At 37.4% G+C, this 20,913-nt stretch overlaps 1 long non-coding RNA gene across 1 annotated transcript in view; it reads left to right on the forward strand.

Annotated features, from left to right (window-relative positions):
* The first annotated feature begins 1,165 nt into the window (after window positions 1-1,165).
* The window catches only part of LOC132693258 (uncharacterized), a 49,243-nt gene continuing 29,495 nt past the window's right edge, over window positions 1,166-20,913 (forward strand). The window contains exons 1-2 of the long non-coding RNA XR_013554887.2: window positions 1,166-1,237; window positions 1,686-1,739. This is a non-coding gene — a long non-coding RNA (uncharacterized LOC132693258). The remainder of the gene's footprint in view (window positions 1,238-1,685; window positions 1,740-20,913) is intronic.

Raw genomic sequence — 20,913 nt, forward strand, 5'->3', positions numbered from 1 at the left:
TTTCTTATTCACACAGTAATCCAAGGAGGTGGTGGTGGGAGGGTAGTTTGTTGTTCAATGTAGTCTTTTTTTTTTTTTTTTTTTTTTAATTTATTTATTGTGAGAGAAACAGAGACAGCATGAGTGGGGGAGGGAGAGAGAGAGAGAGAGAGAGAGAGAGAGAGAGAGAGAGAGAGGGAATACCAAGCAGGCTTCACGCTGCCAGCACAGAGCCCCATGTGGGGCTCGAACCCACAAAGCTGCAAGATCATGACCTGAGCCAAAACCAAGAGCTGGATGCTCACCCTACTAAGCCAACCGGGGCATCCCTTCCACACAGTGTTTAAGGGATCCTGGTGATTGGCAGCTATGCCATCTTCAGTATGTAGTTTTTCCATAATTGCTCTGTGAGCTCTTCATTTCGTCCATTAGCAGAAGAAAGAGTATAGATGGAGGAGATATGGAGGGTTTAAACAGGTCAATCGGACAGTGGCTCCAACCACTTGTACTCAAGTTCCCTTGACTGAAATACAATCACTTGACCCACCTAACTGCAAGGGAGGCTGGGAAATATAGTCCAGCTCTAGGCCTATTAAGAAGAGAAAATTAAGTCTCTGCTTCATGAGGTTAAACTGAAACTAATAAATACACAAATATATTATTTAAAATAATATAAATAAGGATGATCCATATTTATTCAGAAACAATGATGAATTGATTCATTGTTTTTAGTTTTTCTAATCCTATAAACCACACTGACAATATGTTCAACACGGGCAGCCTATTCATAGTAAATGGCAAATTTTTTCTCTTGAGAGAAATATTATGTCACTCCAGTTTTTGATGGAAAGAAAATGATACTGATAAAAAAATAATATATTCTGAGGATATCTAAATTTTTTCTTCTATTATTCTTTAGTAGAAGCACTTGTCTTTGACTTTGCTTGGTGAAGTTTGCATTGCAAATTTGCCACTTAGACATGGTTCTTGTGGGAACAGTATCAGCAGACCTGTTCCAATGTCATGCCCCAATTAAATGTTTGGCATGTGCACCAACCATGATAATCAAACTATATCCCTAGGCATAAAAATCTTACATGGAAAAATACAAGGAAAGAATGTTATGAACAGCTAATTCTGGTTAATTATGATGTCAGTGCCCTGAAAAAGAAGTACTGAGTTCTCCTGCTGAGATTGATGAGCTCACTTGGTTTTCTGTCCTCCTCAAAGCCTAATTTTTAGGCATTTCTTTGATTTGGTGAGTGGTAGCTCTCTAATTATATATTTCAATTCTTTTTTTTTAAACTGATTTTTGCTTAACTTAGTTAGATTCGGATTTTTTGCTCCTATGTGAGGAAACTAAAACCCCATTTGGAATCCCCCTAGCTAAAGCTGTCCAAGGAAAATATAAGACATTAGACATACATTCGTAGTTAGTTATACTGTTTCAGCAACTGTGATCAACTAGTCATTTTTGCAAATAACTACTAAATAAATTAGTAAGAATTGTGGAGATGTATGTTTTTAGTGGTACCAGATACCATCCAAGCAATGGAAAAAAAAATCATAGGATTCAATAGGAAGGAAAACTATGCCTGTCTGTACAGATACATGCCACATTTCACAGTGATATGTGGCATTTCTCCTATATGAGTTTCCAATATCCATTCCATGAAAGATTTAGGAACCAAAAATCTCATTTTCAGGAATCAAAGCTCACCAGGTTCATGGCTTCAGCTTCCACCCAGAAGGAGAAATCAGTAAGTGCTGTTGATTACTTGTGTACTTATTTTCCAGAAATGCTACTTTTGACTTTGAGGGCATATTGTAGCCCTTAAATTTTTAGGCCAAGAGATATTTGTTGATAATTAAAATTCTCATGCCATGGCTATTTTTATTGTTATGGCTTAGAAATACTTAATTGACAAGTTCCCTGAGGCTCTTTGCAGTGGGTTTATCATTACAAATAATTAATAATAGACATTAAAATCATTATTTTAATTTCTAAGTAATTTAACTACCAACTTATATGTCTGTTGTGGTCATATTTTTATCAGAAAACTAAGAAAAGCGGATATAACATATAAATAGTTAACACATAATAGAGCCTAAGAAGAATAAATTAAATTAAGCCAGCAATTTCAAAATTACTATTTTAATTTTTTTTTAAATTTATTTATTTTTGAGACAGAGAGAGCCAGAGCATGAGTGGGGCAGGGTCAGAGAGAGAGGGAGACACAGAATCTGAAACAGACTCCAGGCTCTGAACTGTCAGCACAGAGCCCTACGCGGGGCTCGAACTCACAGCCGTGAGATCATGACCTGAGCCGAAGTCGGACGCTTAACTGACTGAGCCACCCAGGCAGCCCTCAAAATTACTATATTAAAAGAAAGATTATTTTGTTTTTTTTATTTAAAAAAAATTTTTAATGTTTATTTATTTTTGAGAGAGACAGAGACAGAGTGTGAGTGGGACAGGGGCAGAGAGAAAGGGAGACAGAATCCGAAGCAGGCTCCAGGATCTGAGCAAGCTGTCAGCACAGAGCGTGACACGGCACTCGAACCCACAAACCGGGAGATCACGACCTGAGCCAAAGTCAGACGCTTCACCAACTGAGCCACCCAGGTGCCCCAAGAAAGATTATTTTGTAATTAGCCAATCATCTATTCATTTTATAGTAAAAGCCCAAGGCTATCATATATGTGTGCTAATCTCATGCACGACAATATTAATACCCTAAACTCAGAAATATCTATATAACACACATGATAGTCTAGCTACAATAAACCTTGACTCCACAGTCAATTACCCTTAATACCTAAGGAAAAGTAAGATTTAGGTATTCTGGCCATGATATGAACCTGGAAGCTTCACTAATAGCATACCCATTAATGTCTGCATTATTTTCACCATTCTATTTTGAAGATAGTAATATTAATTCAAAGGATTTCTCTCTCTCTGCCTCTCCCTCTATCTTTCCTCTGTCTCTTTCTCTCTCAACCATCTGTGAAACCTGTCTAGCCCATGCTTAAATTTGCAAGTTTGTAATTCTAACATTTTTATTTTTCTTAATGCCTGACATAATGTGAATTCCTTTTGTTTAGTTATATATACTGTTTATATATATATATATATATATATATATATATATATATATGTTATATATTAGTATATATATTAATCTATCTTCTTAACATTAAGACAAAAAACGCAAGGAAATTTTGAATACTTTATGTTTGAGATATTTGATATGATGTATTGATATGTTCACAACTAAATTTAGTTCACTGAAAGTTCAATTAAAAATTGGAAGATAAGAAACACATATAAACCTATAAGAAGGTGAGAATCGGGGAAAAAAACGATTCTCAAAGTCTTCCTACTGTAACTCTTGGACTGAAAACATCATGATAATCATCATTACACTGAAGAATCCACTGATCTCTAACCAGGCTGTAATTTCAGATTAGCTGATAGCTCCTTTACCTAAACCTCTATTTAAGAGAGAGGCATTGGGAAAGAAACAGTTACACTAATGAGCAAGGAAATGAACAGAACACAAATGCCAGATGTAGAATGAAAGATCATGATTTGGGTAATTAACAATTGAAATCCAAATACTACATTAAAAGGAGTTGACTACTCCTGAAATCATTGTTGCAGTATATGCTAACTAATTTGGATGTAAATTAAATAATAATAATAATAATAATAATAAATCGACAATAACAACAAAAATTAATTCACAGAATAAAAAAAAGTTGACTGAGGATTTTCAAGATGTTGAAATCTTAAACTTCCATATCAGGGAGAGAAAAAGTAGATACTTATGGTACTTTCTAGAAGTAGGGTTGCTTCTAGGGTTCTAGAAGTATACTTAGGGTTCTAAGATACTTCGGGTGAATAATCTACAAGAAAATTTTCTCTTGCTATTATGGATTACTTTTACTATAAAGACATCAATGTATTATTGTGCCAAATATTCCATACCCTAGTTAATCCTAGGAAGAGGATGAGGAAAACAGGAAAAAAAGCTGTGTTACTAGTGATAAGATTACTTTTTCCCTCACTGTAAATAAGATCCAAAGCATTTTTGGTTTTCTGTATTTCCATGTACAAGTTTCTGTAACTTTTCTAAGTAGTATTTTAACGTGAAAACAACCATTCCATTGCACTTTTAGGGCTAAGGTTTGAAACACCTTCCTGCTTCTGAGAACCCCAGGGTAATTCATCATTCCTTTTGGTATCACCTTAATTGTCCTTTGCCTTGTAAAGAGTCCATTTATTAAAGTTTGTTTTGTCTACTCTTTTGAGTGTTCCATCCGTTTCCTATCTGACAGATTAATAGTCTTTGATTTTTCCTTCTAAGTCCCACAGTGAAGTGATCAGCAAATGTAAACATCCCTACCTTCAAATTATCCATAATCTGAATTGATCTTACCATATTCACTTCTAAACACTTTCCAGTGCTTTCTCTGATATGCCATGGCAGAGGGACATTGATGTTGTATCAACACTGGCTCAGAGCTGAAGTCATAGGTCAATCAAGACAAGTATGCTTAGATCCACAAAACTGCACTTTCGGATCTTAGAAGCTGATATTCTGCACGTAACTTGGGAAACTCTGCTCTATTCTACGTAACCATTATTCAAAGTCTGAACTACATCAAGAACCTTGAGTTGGTCTCCCAGCCCCCACTCATCCCCTGGTCAGAGCAGGTGGGGTTACCATATACATCATGCTTTAGATCTCATCATTCTCGGGCCTAAAACTCGTAAGTGGTTTTCCATCACAGAATAGAATCCAAACTATAAGACTAGTCATAACCCTTCCCAGCTTCTTATCTCTACTACCTTTGCTAGGTACCTGCTCCATCTTTAGTTGTGCCTTAGAAACTTCTGGCTTATCTTAGTTTTAGCACATTTTTCATTTGTTCCTTTTCCATATAGCACTTCCCCCAGAGCTGTACTACCTATATAAGTTTTCATATAAAACTTAATTCAAGTGGCAATTCCTAAGAAAATTTATCTGTGGTCTAACCTAAAAAAATCCTAAAACAGTCATTCTCACCCTCGGCATCAATCTCTTTTTCCTCTTAGCTCTTATCAACTAGTAAGATTATCCTAAATATTGATTTATTGATTTTTCTGTCTTTTCAGAGTAGAATATAGGCCCTTTGAGGGTAGGGATATTGTCATGAATCTACAGATGGAAGTATAGCACCTGATTCATGGCAGATGTTCAAAATTTTATGTTGATGGCTACAGCCTGACTTGATTTGAGCAACTTAAATCTTCTTTAAGCCTCTTATTTCCTTCCTTTGATTTGGAACAAACTGCACTGTTAGTCTATTACTGTGTAGATTTGAGGATTAACTGACATTTTGCGTAAGAGTATCCAGTGTTATACAAAAGGCTCAACATGTGCAGGTGGTGAGTTGCAATGGGATATTGCACCCAGCTCTAAATGTGCAACACCTAGTCAATTTTCAGAAACTTTGTCAGCTGTTGTAAGTTGAGAGTGGCCACCGTACAAGTGAATATATCATGGAGAGCAGAAAATACTATAAATCAGGGTCATTTGTCTTCAAAGATACGCTTGTTAAACATTTACCGGCACATCACTGAATTCCAATCTACATTAATAAATATGCCTCTTAGGGGTGCCTGGGTGGCTCATTTGGTTAAGCATCTGACTTCCGGCTCAGATCATGATCTGAATTTTTCAGATTCTGTGTCTCCCCGTCTCTCTCTGCCCCTCCCCCACTCATGCTGTCTCTCTTTCTGTCAAAAATAAACATAAATAGGGAGTGCCGGAAGATGGCGGCGTAGGAGGACGCGGGGCTCACAGCGCGTCCTGCCGATCACTTAGATTCCACCTACACCTGCCTAAAGAACCCAGAAAACCGCCAGAGGATTAGCAGAACGGAGTCTCCGGAGTCAAGCGCAGACTAGAGGCCCACGGAAGAGGGTAGGAAGGGCGGCGAGGCGGTGCGCGCTCCACGGACTGGCGGGAGGGAGCCGGGGCGGAGGGGCGGCTCGCCGGCCAAGCAGAGCCCCCGAGTCTGGCTGGCAAAAGCGGAGGGGCCGGACAGACTGTGTTCCCACAGCAAGCGCGACTTAGCGTCTGGGAGGTCATAAGTTAACAGCTCTGCGCGGAAAGCAGGAAGGCTGGAGGACAAAGGGAGGGAGAGCTGCTGAGCCCCCTGACGGCAGAGCTCAGCTTGGCGGGGAACAAAGGCGCCAGCGCCATCTCCCCCGCCCATCCCCCAGCCAAAATTCCCAAAGGGAACCAGTTCCTGCCAGGGAACTTGCTCGCTCCGCGCAAACACCCAACTCTGTGCTTCTGCGGAGCCAAACCTCCGGCAGCGGATCTGACTCCCTCCCGCTGCCACAGGGCTCCTCCTGAAGTGGATCACCTAAGGAGAAGCGAGCTAAGCCTGCCCCTCCAGCCCCCGTGCACCTTGCCTACCCACCCCAGCTAATACGCCAGATCCCCAGCAACACAAGCCTGGCAGTGTGCAAGTAGCCCAGACGGGACACGCCACCCCACAGTGAATCCCGCCCCTAGGAGAGGGGAAGAGAAGGCACACACCAGTCTGACTGTGGCCCCAGCAGTGGGCTGGGGGCAGACATCGGGTTGGACTGCGGCCCCGCCCACTAACGCCAGTTATACACCACAGCACAGGGGAAGTGCACTGCAGGTCCTCACCACGCCAGGGACTCTCCAAAATGACCAAACGGAAGAATTCCCCTCAGAAGAATCTCCAGGAAATAACAACAGCTAATGAACTGATCAAAAAGGATTTAAATAATATAACAGAAAGTGAATTTAGAATAATAGTCATAAAATTAATCGCTGGGCTTGAAAACAGTATACAGGACAGCAGAGAATCTCTTGCCACAAAGATCGAGGGACTAAGGAACAGTCACGAGGAGTTGAAAAACGCTTTAAACGAAATGCAAAACAAAATGGAAACCACGATGGCTCGGCTTGAAGAGGCAGAGGAGAGAATAGGTGAACTAGAAGATAAAGTTATGGAGAAAGAGGAAGCTGAAAGAAAGAGAGATAAAAAAATCCAGGAGTATGAGGGGAAAATTAGAGAACTAAGTGATACACTAAAAAAAAATAATATACGCATAATTGGTATCCCAGAGGAGGAAGAGAGAGGGAAGGGTGCTGAAGGGGTACTTGAACAAATTATAGCTGAGAACTTCCCTGAACTGGGGAAGGAAAAAGGCATTGAAATCCAAGAGGCACAGAGAACTCCCTTCAGACGTAACTTGAATCGATCTTCTGCACGACATATCATAGTGAAACTGGCAAAATACAAGGATAAAGAGAAAATTCTGAAAGCAGCAAGGGATAAACGTGCCCTCACATATAAAGGGAGACCTATAAGACTCGTGACTGATCTCTCCTTTGAAACTTGGCAGGCCAGAAAGGCTTGGCACGATATCTACAGTGTGCTAAACAGAAAAAATATGCAGCCGAGAATCCTTTATCCAGCAAGTCTGTCATTTAGAATAGAAGGAGAGATAAAGGTCTTCCCAAACAAACAAAAACTGAAGGAATTTGTCACCACGAAACCAGCCCTACAAGAGATCCTAAGGGGGATCCTGTGAGACAAAGTACCAGAGACATCACTACAAGCATAAAACATACAGACATCACAATGACTCTAAACCCATATCTTTCTATAATAACACTGAATGTAAATGGATTAAATGCGCCAACTAAAAGACATAGGGTATCAGAATGGATAAAAAAACAAGACCCATCTATTTGCTGTCTACAAGAGACTCATTTTAGATCTGAGGACACCTTTAGATTGAGAGTGAGGGGATGGAGAACTATTTATCATGCTCCTGGAAGCCAAAAGAAAGCTGGAGTAGCCATACTTATATCAGACAAACTAGACTTTAAATTAAAGGCTGTAACAAGAGATGAAGAAGGGCATTATATAATAATCACAGGGTCTATCCACCAGGAAGAGCTAACTATTATAAATGTCTATGCGCCAAATACCCGAGCCCCCAGATATATAAAACAATTACTCATAAACATAAGCAACCTCATTGATAAGAATGTGGTCATTGCAGGGGACTTTAACACCCCACTTACAGAAATGGATAGATCATCTAGACACACAGTCAATAAAGAAACAAGGGCCCTGAATGATACATTGGATCAGATGGACTTGACAGATATATTTAGAACTCTGCATCCCAAAGCAACAGAATATACTTTCTTCTCGAGTGCACATGGAACATTCTCCAAGATAGATCATATACTGGGTCACAAAACAGCCCTTCATAAGTTTACAAGAATTGAAATTATACCATGCATACTTTCAGACCACAATGCTATGAAGCTTGAAATCAACCACAGGAAAAAGTCTGGAAAACCTCCAAAAGCATGGAGGTTAAAGAACACCCTACTAACGAATGAGTGGGTCAACCAGGCAATTAGAGAAGAAATTAAAACATATATGGAAACAAACGAAAATGAAAATACAACAATCCAAACGCTCTGGGATGCAGCGAAGGCAGTCCAGAGAGGAAAATACATTGCAATCCAGGCCTATCTCAAGAAACAAGAAAAATCCCAAATACAAAATCTAACAGCACACCTAAAGGAAATAGAAGCAGAACAGCAAAGGCAGCCTAAACCCAGCAGAAGAAGAGAAATCATAAAGATCAGAGCAGAAATAAACAATATAGAATCTAAAAAAACTGTAGAGCAGATCAACGAAACCAAGAGTTGGTTTTTTGAAAAAATAAACAAAATTGACAAACCTCTAGCCAGGCTTCTCAAAAAGAAAAGGGAGATGACCCAAATAGATAAAATCATGAATGAAAATGGAATGATTACAACCAATCCCTCAGAGATACAAACAATTATCAGGGAATACTATGAAAAATTATATGCCAGCAAATTGGACAACCTGGAAGAAATGGACAAATTTCTAAACACCCACACTCTTCCAAAACTCAATCAGGAGGAAATAGAAAGCTTGAACAGACCCATAACCAGCGAAGAAATTGAATCGGTTATCAAAAATCTCCCAACAAATAAGAGTCCAGGACCAGATGGCTTCCCAGGGGAGTTCTACCAGACATTTAAAGCAGAGATAATACCTATCCTTCTCAAGCTATTCCAAGAAATAGAAAGGGAAGGAAAACTTCCAGACTCATTCTATGAAGCCAGTATTACTTTGATTCCTAAACCAGACAGAGACCCAGTAAAAAAAGAGAACTACAGGCCAATATCCCTGATGAATATGGATGCAAAAATTCTTAATAAGATACTAGCAAATCGAATTCAACAGCATATAAAAAGAATTACTCACCATGATCAAGTGGGATTCATTCCTGGGATGCAGGGCTGGTTCAACATTCGCAAATCGATCAACGTGATACATCACATTAACAAAAAAAAAGAGAAGAACCATATGATCCTGTCAATCGATGCAGAAAAGGCCTTTGACAAAATCCAGCACCCTTTCTTAATAAAAACCCTTGAGAAAGTCGGGATAGAAGGAACATACTTAAAGATCATAAAGGCCATTTATGAAAAGCCCACAGCTAACATCATCCTCAACGGGGAAAAACTGAGAGCTTTTTCCCTGAGATCAGGAACACGACAGGGATGCCCACTGTCACCGCTGCTGTTTAATATAGTGCTGGAAGTTCTAGCATCAGCAATCAGACAACAAAAGGAAATCAAAGGCATCAAAACTGGCAAAGATGAAGTCAAGCTTTCGCTTTTTGCAGATGACATGATATTATACATGGAAAATCCGATAGACTCCACCAAAAGTCTGCTAGAACTGATACATGAATTCAGCAAAGTTGCAGGATACAAAATCAATGTGCAGAAATCAGTTGCATTCTTATACACTAACAATGAAGCAACAGAAAGACAAATGAAGAAACTGATCCCATTCACAATTGCACCAAGAAGCATAAAATACCTAGGAATAAATCTAACCAAAGATGTAAAAGATCTGTATGCTGAAAACTATAGAAAGCTTATGCAGGTAATTGAAGAAGATATAAAGAGATGGAAAGACATTCCCTGCTCATGGATTGGAAGAATAAATATTGTCAAAATGTCAATACTACCCAAAGCTATCTACACATTCAATGCAATCCCAATCAAAATTGCACCAGCATTCTTCTCGAAACTAGAACAAGCAATCCTAAAATTCATATGGAACCACAAAAGGCCCCGAATAGCCAAAGTAATTTTGAAGAAGAAGACCAAAGCAGGAGGCATCACAATCCCAGACTTTAGCCTCTACTACAAAGCTGTCATCATCAAGACAGCATGGTATTGGCATAAAAACAGACACATAGACCAATGGAATAGAATAGAAACCCCAGAACTAGACCCACAAACGTATGGCCAACTCATCTTTGACAAAGCAGGAAAGAATATCCAATGGAAAAAAGACAGTCTATTTAACAAATGGTGCTGGGAGAACTGGACAGCAACATGCAGAAGGTTGAAACTAGACCACTTTCTCACACCATTCACAAAAATAAACTCAAAATGGATAAAGGACCTGAATGTGAGACAGGAAACCATCAAAACCTTAGAGGAGAAAGCAGGAAAAGACCTCTCTGACCTCAGCCGTAGCAATCTCTTACTCGGCACATCCCCAAAGGCAAGGGAATTAAAAGCAAAAGTGAATTACTGGGACCTTATGAAGATAAAAAGCTTCTGCACAGCAAAGGAAACAACCAACAAAACTAAAAGGCAACCAACGGAATGGGAAAAGATATTTGCAAATGACACATCGGACAAAGGGCTAGTATCCAAAATCTATAAAGAGCTCATTAAACTCCACACCCGAAAAACAAATAACCCAGTGAAGAAATGGGCAGAAAACATGAATAGACACTTCTCTAAAGAAGACATCCGGATGGCCAACAGGCACATGAAAAGATGTTCAACGTCGCTCCTTATCAGGGAAATACAAATCAAAACCACACTCAGATACCACCTCACGCCAGTCAGAGTGGCCAAAATGAAGAAATCAGGAGACTATAGATGCTGGAGAGGATGTGGAGAAACAGGAACCCTCTTGCACTGTTGGTGGGAATGCAAATTGGTGCAGCCGCTCTGGAAAGCAGTGTGGAGGTTCCTCAGAAAATTAAAAATAGACCTACCCTATGACCCAGCAATAGCACTGCTAGGAATTTATCCAAGGGATACAGGAGTACTGATGCATAGGGGCACCTGTACCCCAATGTTTATAGCGGCACTCTCAACAATAGCCAAATTATGGAAAGAGCCTAAATGTCCATCAACTGATGAATGGATAAAGAAATTGTGGTTTATATACACAATGGAATAGTACGTGGCAATGAGAAAAAATGAAATATGGCCTTTTGTAGCAACATGGATGGAACTGGAGAGTGTGATGCTAAGTGAAATAAGCCATACAGAGAAAGACAGATACCATATGGTTTCACTCTTATGTGGATCCTGAGAAACATAACAGAAACCCATGGGGGAGGGGAAGGAAAAAAAAAAAAAAAAAAAGAGGTTAGAGTGGGAGAGAGCCAAAGCATTAGAGACTGTTAAAAACTGAGAACAAACTGAGGGTTGATGGGGGGTGGGAGGGAGGGCAGGGTGGGTGATGGGTATTGAGGAGGGCACCTTTTGGGATGAGCACTGGGTGTTGTATGGAAACCAATTTGACAGTAAATTTCATATATTAAAAAATAAAATAAAAAATAAATAAATAAAATAAACATAAATAAATAAATAAATAAATAAATAAATAATGCCCTACTACGAAGAGTACATTATGCAGACATAGAAAATTTAACAGTAAAAACACCATGGATTGGGAACCAAAAGAATATTAAGGACATGGTTTTAAATCATATTTTATTTAATCTTGTATTTGCAATAACCTACTTGTGCCATCAAAACTGCTATTTTTTAATTAATTCATTTTTGTGACATTTTTAATTCCAGTATAGTTAACATACAATGGCATATATATTTTTAATATTTTTAATGTTTATTTTTGAGAAAGAGACAGAACATAAGTGGGGAGAGACAGAGGGAGAGGGAGACACAGAATCGGAAGCAGGCTCCATGTTCCAAGCTGTCAGCACAGAGCACAATGAGGGGCTCAATCCCACAAACTGTAAGATCATGACCTGAGCCGAAGTCAGTCATTTAACCAACTGAGCCACCCAGGCACCCCAACATACAGTGGTATATTAATTTCAGGTACACAATGTAGTGATTTAAGCATACTATATATCACTCAGTGCTCATCATGACAACTGCACTCTTTAGTCCCCATCACCTATTTCATACATTTCCCCCATCCACCTCCCCGCTGGTAATTATCAATTTGTTCTCTGTAGTTAAGAGTCTGTTTCTTGGCTTCTCTCTCCCTCTCTTTTCCTTTGCTCATTTGTTTTGTTTCTTAAATTCCACATATGAGTTAAAATATATTCAAAGAAGTCAGTACTTTGGGCTTAGGCATGATCATTTCAAAGGAACATTTATAAAACCTAAAATATTACCTTTCTCACCCAAGCCTTCTTAAAATCCTAAGACCACAGTGGTTCTACTATTTCACTAGACATTAGAATCACCTGGAGAGATTTAAAAATTTCAATGCCCAGGAACCAATGCCCATGACCAATTAAATCTGAACTTCTGATGATGGAACCCAGATATCAGTATCTTCTAAGCTCCCAAGTGATTCCAATGTGCAAAGTTGAGATCCACTATCGTAAGTCATGAGTCTTTAAAAATGGGCAGCATGCCTAATAGATATAGATAGATATTTGGATGGAATATTTCTACTTAAACCTTATGCCAGCCAAGTTAAACTTCTGTAGATACATTATGTCATTGTCTCTGAAATGTGTTTGGTTGAAATCCAAGAAAGATAAGTGAGCACTCTTCCTAGAAATGGTTTCATTTGCCAGACAGTACCACTTCCATAAACAAACCATTGAACAAAATAAATTCTTGGAATCATTATAATTTTAAGAATAAGAGTTAAAGTAGTATTTGGCAGGCATCATATGTAGCTGTAGTAAATACATTGGAAATGTTTGTACTCATCCATAACCTTCAACCGTTGTCTAAACATACTGTCCTAAGTTAAGGACTCACTGCCATTACCTGCCCAGGGTGATCTCTAATTGTGTCAGTTAAAAATAGATAGAGTGTCAATTGTTTTATTAAACAAAATCAACAGCATGTTAAAGTATTTGAGAAAAATGCTCATGAGCCCTCCAAAATGGGTTTTCCTATAAAGATTTATCTACATTTTTATCTACCTACTTACTTACCCACCTATCTGTGTAGATGTAGGTAAACACATTTCAGGCTATACAGTAGTTACTGTTGTTGTTTTCTTATATCTGACACACAATGAGTTTGAAAGCAAAAATAAGGGCAATTGAAGTTTCAAGGAACTTATAACAAATGCATTTCCATTATTATATCTATATTATAGGAACTTGGGATATATTTTCTACTGTGTAAGCTGAGCCAATGGAGACCCATGAATTAAAGATTTTGGCATCATTGCTCACTATTCGTTGCTCTGAAAGTGACAAGAGTTGAATAGACAGCATTTTAAAAAGTTCTTAGTCATTCCCTTTCTCTCCAGATAATACCATGTATTTTTTTCCTTTTATGTGTGAAATAGATTTAGAACAATGCTGCATTGTAAAACTGTGTACCTTATAGAATGCCCAAATTTAGCCTGCTTTCAAATAGTTTCTTCTGATAAGTTAAAAATTTGCTTTAAAGAGTATTTCTTCCATTTGGTTTATCATAGGTATTGTTTAGAAACCGCTGCTTAAAGTAAAGAAATATTTGAAGTTTCATATAAAGTCGATTTCTATATTTATTCTATTCCACAATGATTTTCTTTGTATGATTTGAGCTATGTTATTAAGGAAATTTATCAATTCCTCCCAAGGTAAAAATAAAGAAAATGTAAAAATTTTTAAATTCTAAGACAAACCTTTAAAATGTTTAGAGGATCAAAATTGGTGAATTGTTAATGATTTCCAGCATATTCTGGATCATGAAATATTGAACATTACAAGATTTAAAACCAGGTAATCGTTAATTTAGAAGACTGTGTAACAGGGATAGGGAAAGAGAAACTTGTGAATGCTCCTTGACAGCCCCTGTAAATCCATGCATCAGATCACTTAACACAGAGTCCAACCATTTACCTGATAGTAGTCATAAGTTAATCTTTTATTTAATGGCACCATCTAAAAGCTTCACAAACATTGTTAACCCTGGTCCAAAACAAAAGACACATTTCTATTTAAATGTGCCGAACCTTCTCTTTTTCAATTCATGCAGAACAATATTATCTTGAATCTGATTGTTTGCATTAGCACGTTAGATTCACCTTGAACATTAGAATTAAAAATGAGAAGGGGTGCCAGGGTGGCTCAATTTGTTAAATGCTGAATTTGGCTCAGGTCACGATTTCATAGTTTGCAAGTTCTATCCCTACATCAAGCTCTGTGCTGACAGCTCAGAACCTGGAGCCTGCTTTGGATTCTCTGTCTCCTCTCTCTCTCTCTCTGCTCCTCCCCCACTCACACTCTCTGTGTGTTTCTCTCTCTCCCTCTCTCAAAAATAAATAAACATTAAGAAATAATTTTAAAATAACAAATTTCATAAAAATATTTCTTTAAATGTAATTATTTCTTTTTAAAAAAAATTAATGTTTATTTATTTTTGAGAGAGAGACAGAGCACAAGCAGGGGAAGGGCAGAGAGAGAGGGAGACACAGAATCTGAAGCAGGCTCCAGGCTCTGAGCTGTCAGCACATACCCCGATGCGTGGCTCGAACCCACAAGCTGTGAGATCACGACCTGAGCCAAAATCAGTCGCTTAACCAACTGAGCCACCCAGGTGTCCCTGGTAATTATATTTTAATATATATATTTAAATTACATGTTTGTGAAACTATATTTAAATATTGTAATCTGGAAATAAATTTACTTATTGTTTATAATTCTTTACATCTAAATATTTTAAAGATATTTTTATCATTTTAAAAGTATATGCCAGTAATTATTGCCAACAGAAGACAAATCGAGTAAAATATTGACCATGAAAAATAGTGATTTTTGTCAAGATGAAGGCAAGAAATATAAATTGTATGATAAAAACATAATTTTTAATAATACATAACTGGAAAAATATGTAGTTGTTGAATCATGAAAGTATTTTTTTCACATAAACATTGCCTATCTATCAACATAACAGCTGAACTTGTACAATAATAATTATATTATCTTTGATAAGTGGCTAAATTTTTCTCATTTCACAAAAATGGCAGTTATTCACATGTTTATCAATTTCCTAAGGCTGTTGTTACAAAGGACCACAAACTAGATGGCTTAAAACAACAGGAATTTGTTTTCACAGTTCTAGAGGCTAGAAGACCAAAATCAAAGTGTCAGCTGGGCCTTACTTCCTCCAAAGCTTCTAGGGGAAGATCCTTCCTGGCCTCTTCTAAATTTCTAGTAACTCCACGTGCTCCTTGGCTTGTGACAGCATTTCTCCAGTGTTCGAATGGCTCTCTGTTCAGATAGCTATCTTCCTTTTAGGTCTGCATGTACCTGTGTCTTCACATAGTGCTCTCCTTGTGTATCTCTGTTAGATTCCCCTCTTCTTATGAGGACACCAGTCATCTGGATTAACGACCACCCTATGACCTCAATTTATCTTGACTAAGACCCTATTTACAAATAAGGTCCACAGGTACTGGCGGTTAGGACATTAACATCTCAATTTTGGGGACAGAAACACAATTCAACCTATAGTAACATATTTTTTAGCTTCTTGTTTTGACGTTATATTTGTAGAGGTAAAGGAATGCAACTTTGCAATTTAAGTCTGCTAATTTATGTAACTGTAACTTCCAAATTTTAGACATGCGGTATGTGGGACTCAGTCTGTCCTATTTTCTTGGTCCTCAAAATATTTAGGATGGACTTTAAAGCCAATAAAATTTAGTGCATTTTAAAGTCTGCAATAGGAGAAAATAGGTATGATCTAGTCCATAAAATTTCTCATGTAGAAATAGTATCTTTAGAGTTAGTCTTTTATTCCCAGATTCTGTTGCAAAAACTGAACTGATGTTGGTGTTTAATAAATACTCCTTGAAAGAACTTTAAAAAAAAATGTTGCAAATTTTGGAGAGAGAGGAAAACAGAGGTATGGGGCAGGTGGAGGTAAAGTATTCTTTTTAAAAATTTCTTTTTTCAAAGTTTTGAGTCTCTACAGACCACGAACAAACCTATAGCTACTTTTTCTTGTGTCTAAATTCTTCTGGTTTAAGATTTTAACACATTACATCCTAGAGGAAGGAGTTTTGATTACTTATTTCCTTTATTGGTAGGACTCAAGGAAGCCTAGAAGTGGAGCTATACAAGAACTTAAAATGCTATTGTTTTCCTTAACTTCTAGAATTTAAGACCCATATATAAATAGTCCATAATAAAGAATACACAGTGCTATGAGTACAAAGATGGTGATATGTATGAGTTTTACTCACTGATACATCTCTAGGACTGGAATTGTCTGACACACATTAGGTGTTCAACTAATGTGTTGAATAAATTCATAATATACATATACTACATTTATGGGCAATGTTTGGAACCTATATTTATAGCCGGGTTACTCTTCTAGAAAGAAGAATGCCTGGATATCTTTTAGGTACTTAATAAAATATATTAAAATAATGATTCAATTCCATTGTTTCATGGGCACCTGGCTGGTTTAGTTGGTTAAGCCATGTGACTCTTGGTTTCAACTCAGGGCATGATCTCACCATTTTGTGGGTTCAAGCCTCGTGTCAGGCTCTACACTTAGAGGGCAGACCCTACTTGGGATTCTCTGTCTCCCTCTCTCTCTTCCCCTCCCCCACTCGTGTTGTCTCTGTCTCTCTCAAAATAAATAAATAAAGTTAAATAGATAGATGATAGATAGATAGATAGATAGATAGATAGATAGATAGACAAAATAGTGACTCAATCCCATTGTATCAGAATCATTTGTTTATGCTTTAACCACTGCATCTCCTCAGGTGGATGGGTTGTTGTCATATCACAGGTGATAAACAGCACAAGTCCAGATATTTTCTTCTTTTTTATTGCTCCAGTGAGCTTGCATATGCAAGCAAGAGAAACTTACACATGTGCTACAAACTTAGTGAAATGAAATTGTTAATGAGCTTCTCTTAAAAGCTTTCCTTGAAGGAAAATGAATTTAGCACCAAAGAAAAGCTGGCTCAATTTCTAATAGTAATTAGGTCAACTGGCAACATGTTATGTCTGTACAAAAAAGAAGAAGAAGAAAGGAAAGGAAATGGGTGCATATTACTTTAAATTTTTATTTAATCATATTATTAAGGAAAGAATCCAAACATTTACCTGTTCAGTCTATTTCATTGTTGTCACAAATTAAGCAGAAAGGATAGGCTACGTTTTTTAAATAAACTTTTTTATTTTAAAACAGTTCAGATCTATAGAAAACTTTCAGATATTACAGAGTTCCCACACACTCCTGATCCTGTCTCCCCTATTATCAACATCTCACACAATATGGCATATGTATTACAATTAATCAATATCGATACTAGACCATTAACTGAAGCCTATTATTTATTTGGATCTTCATAGATTTTATCTATCCCCTTTTTCCTGTTCTAGTATTCTATCCACACAATGTTTAGTCACCATATCTCTTAGGCTTCTCTTGGCTGTGAGAATTTCTCAGATTTTCCTCATTATGGATGACCATGCCAGTTTTGAGCAATACTAGTCAGGGTTTTTGTAGAATGCCCCTCCGTTGGGATTTGTCTGATCTTTTTCTTTTCCTCGGGGTTAAATATGGGCTTTGGGGCTTTTCTGTAGATGACAGAGACACAGTAGAACTTTATGATGAGTATCATTACCTACTATCAACAGCACATACTATCAACATGAACTACACTATTGATGTTGACACAATCATTTGGCTGAGGTAGTGTTTGTCAGGTTACTCCACTGTAAAGTTACTCTCTTTGCCCCTCTACAGTGTACTCTTTGCAAGGAAATTCACATGTGTAGCCCATATTTAAGGAGAGGGAATTTATGTTCTCACTCCTTAATGTTTATATAAATGATTTAGAATTATTCTGCATGCAAGATTTATCTATTCTCCCTCATTTATATATTAAAAACTCATTTAGGTTAGTATGAGCTCATGGATATTTATTCTTTACTTTGTGCTATAATGCAGTATTTCTTTTTTTCTTTTTTATTTTTTTTAACGTTTATTTATTTTTCAGACAGAGAGAGACACAGCATGAACGGGGGAGGGGCAGAGATAGAGGGAAACACAGAATCGGAAGCAGGCTCCAGGCTCTGAGCCATCAGCCCAGAGCCCGACGCGGGGCTCGAACCCGCGGACCACGAGATCGTGACCTGAGCCGAAGTCGGACGCTTAACCGACTGAGCCACCCAGGTGCCCCAGTATTTCTTTATTCAACGTGTTGCTCAATTTTTTTTCCAGCTTTGGCTACTGGGAACTTTTTCTGTTGACTACAATGTCCCTTTGACATAGACCCACCGGTGTGTGTGTGTGTGTGTGTGTGTGTGTGTGTGTGTGTGTGTGTGTTAGCACTATTAGATGCTCCAGGTTCATTTTGCATCCTCTCTGCTCCAAACCTAACATCAACTATTTCTCTGAGAAGCCTTTTTCCATGCTATTGGAGAATGGTGTTAGAAGTCTAGGGGTGCCTGCGTGGCTCAGTTGGTTAGGTGTCTGACTTCAGCTCAGGTCATGATCTCACGGTCTGTAGGTTCAAGCCCTGTGTTGGGCTCTGTGCTGACAGCCTAGAGCCTGGAGCCTGTTCGGATTCTGTGTCACCCTCTCTTTTGGTCCCTCTCCTGATCACGCTCTGTCTTTGCTCTCTCTCATAAATAAATGAAAAAATATTAAAAAAAAAGAAATCTAGATCTTGATGCCACATGTGCTCATCACTACTGGAGTACCATTGTTTCTAGGTTCTCTCAGCTGACTAAACAAGGAAATATATGTGTGCATACTAATTCATATAAGGTACACATATGCATAAATATTTCTACGTCTAACGATCTGTATCTATTTTGAACTAAATAAGAGTTCTTGTTGATGTCTCCAACTCTAGTCCATTATTACCATGTGGATCATTCTAGCTTCCTTTCCTTGTTTCTTTACAGACTCCCTCTCCAACAGTGGGAAACCTGGCTCATCCCGTCCATCTTCCATTTACTTAATTGTTCAATTCTACTATACATATAAAGTAGTATCAGTACTGTTAACCTATACCCTTATAGGAAACCACTCTGTCAACTAGAGTACAGCGTTTATGTACAGTGCCTTTGCTTTCGTCATACAGACTTCATTTACAAAATTAGGTAGGTCAGTATTTTATCCCTCACCCTTTAGTGAGGTTGTTTCACGAGGTTAGATAGTATTACCAGTTTTCTTCATTCCATCCTGGCATCCTGGGATCCCCTGACCTCCTAAGTGATATTTCTAAAATTTGCAAATATTAAGGTTCATACTTTGTGCTATAAAGTACTACGAATTTTGACAAATGCATGATGGCGTGTATCCAACATTGTGATATCATACAGAATAGTCTCATTGCTCTAAGCAAATCTTGTGTGTTTCACCCATTCAACCAGCCCCCACTACTCCTAGCAACCACTGACCCTTATACAGTTGTTATAGTTTTGCCTTTTCCTGAATGTCAGAAAATTAGAATCATACATCATATAGTTTCTTCAGACTGGCTTATTTCACTTAGCAATATGATCCAAGGTCCCTCCATATCATTTTGTGGCTTGGTTGTGCATTTGTTTTTGTAATTGAAGAATTTTGCATTGAATGGATGCATCACAGTTTTGCTATCCACTAACCAACTGAGGGACATCTTGGTTGCAATGTTTATCAAAGAATTGGAGTAAAAATGTGTTTAAATGAACAATCATAGGCATAGATATAGTTTTATTTCCCTTTACTTTATTTTAGTAATCTTACTCCTAACATACACAGGATATGATTCAGAACTTTTGAAATAATCAGAATTAAACTCATGTTTAAAAGCATACTGATAGAATATAGTGAGCTTGTTTTAATGTGATGCCTTTGAAATACCTGCATTTAGTGATATTGATTTTTAATAGTTCAGTCTATGAAACTATTTGCGGCAACAAAGGATATTCCAAATTGGATTTTATTCCAAATAAATTCCCCATAATTTCATGTAATTACATATGCAGTTAAAAGTAACTAAAATTCTCTTCATTTGTTCAAAGATCATTTCCTAAATAAATTGATTAAGATTCATGTACATGAACTAAAAAAAATGTGAATGTATTATTTTCCTACTCTGAGGACATGGCATTATATTTATAAATCTAATCTTTATTTGCCTTTGAATACATATACATGATTAAAGAAAACTGAAATGGTTTTTAAGGATTATTTATTAATATTTTGTGTCATTCACTGAGATTGAAAATAATTTTCTCTCCAGTGGCGTATTTTTATTTTCATGTTTTTGTTCCCATCATTGAAGAATAATAACATCAGCATATCACAAATGTCCTACTATGTACAGCAAGAGGAAACTCTGGTAGAATAAGAAATAATGATAATAATAATAATAATAATAATGATAATGTTGAAAAATATATTTTATCATATTAACATATGCATGTGTCTTTTTAGTTTAAAAAGTGTCACTGTAGAACATTTGGTTTATACAAATAACTGGCTAAACTTTAGTTTATAAAATATAATTTTAGATTGTAGAAATATGTACTAAACAATTTAGATAAACAGAGTTGTACTCAAACACTTGAGA

Source organism: Panthera onca, chromosome B1, assembly GCF_046562875.1.
Source record: "Panthera onca isolate mPanOnc1 chromosome B1, mPanOnc1 haplotype 2, whole genome shotgun sequence".
Classification (NCBI taxonomy): domain Eukaryota; kingdom Metazoa; phylum Chordata; class Mammalia; order Carnivora; family Felidae; genus Panthera; species Panthera onca.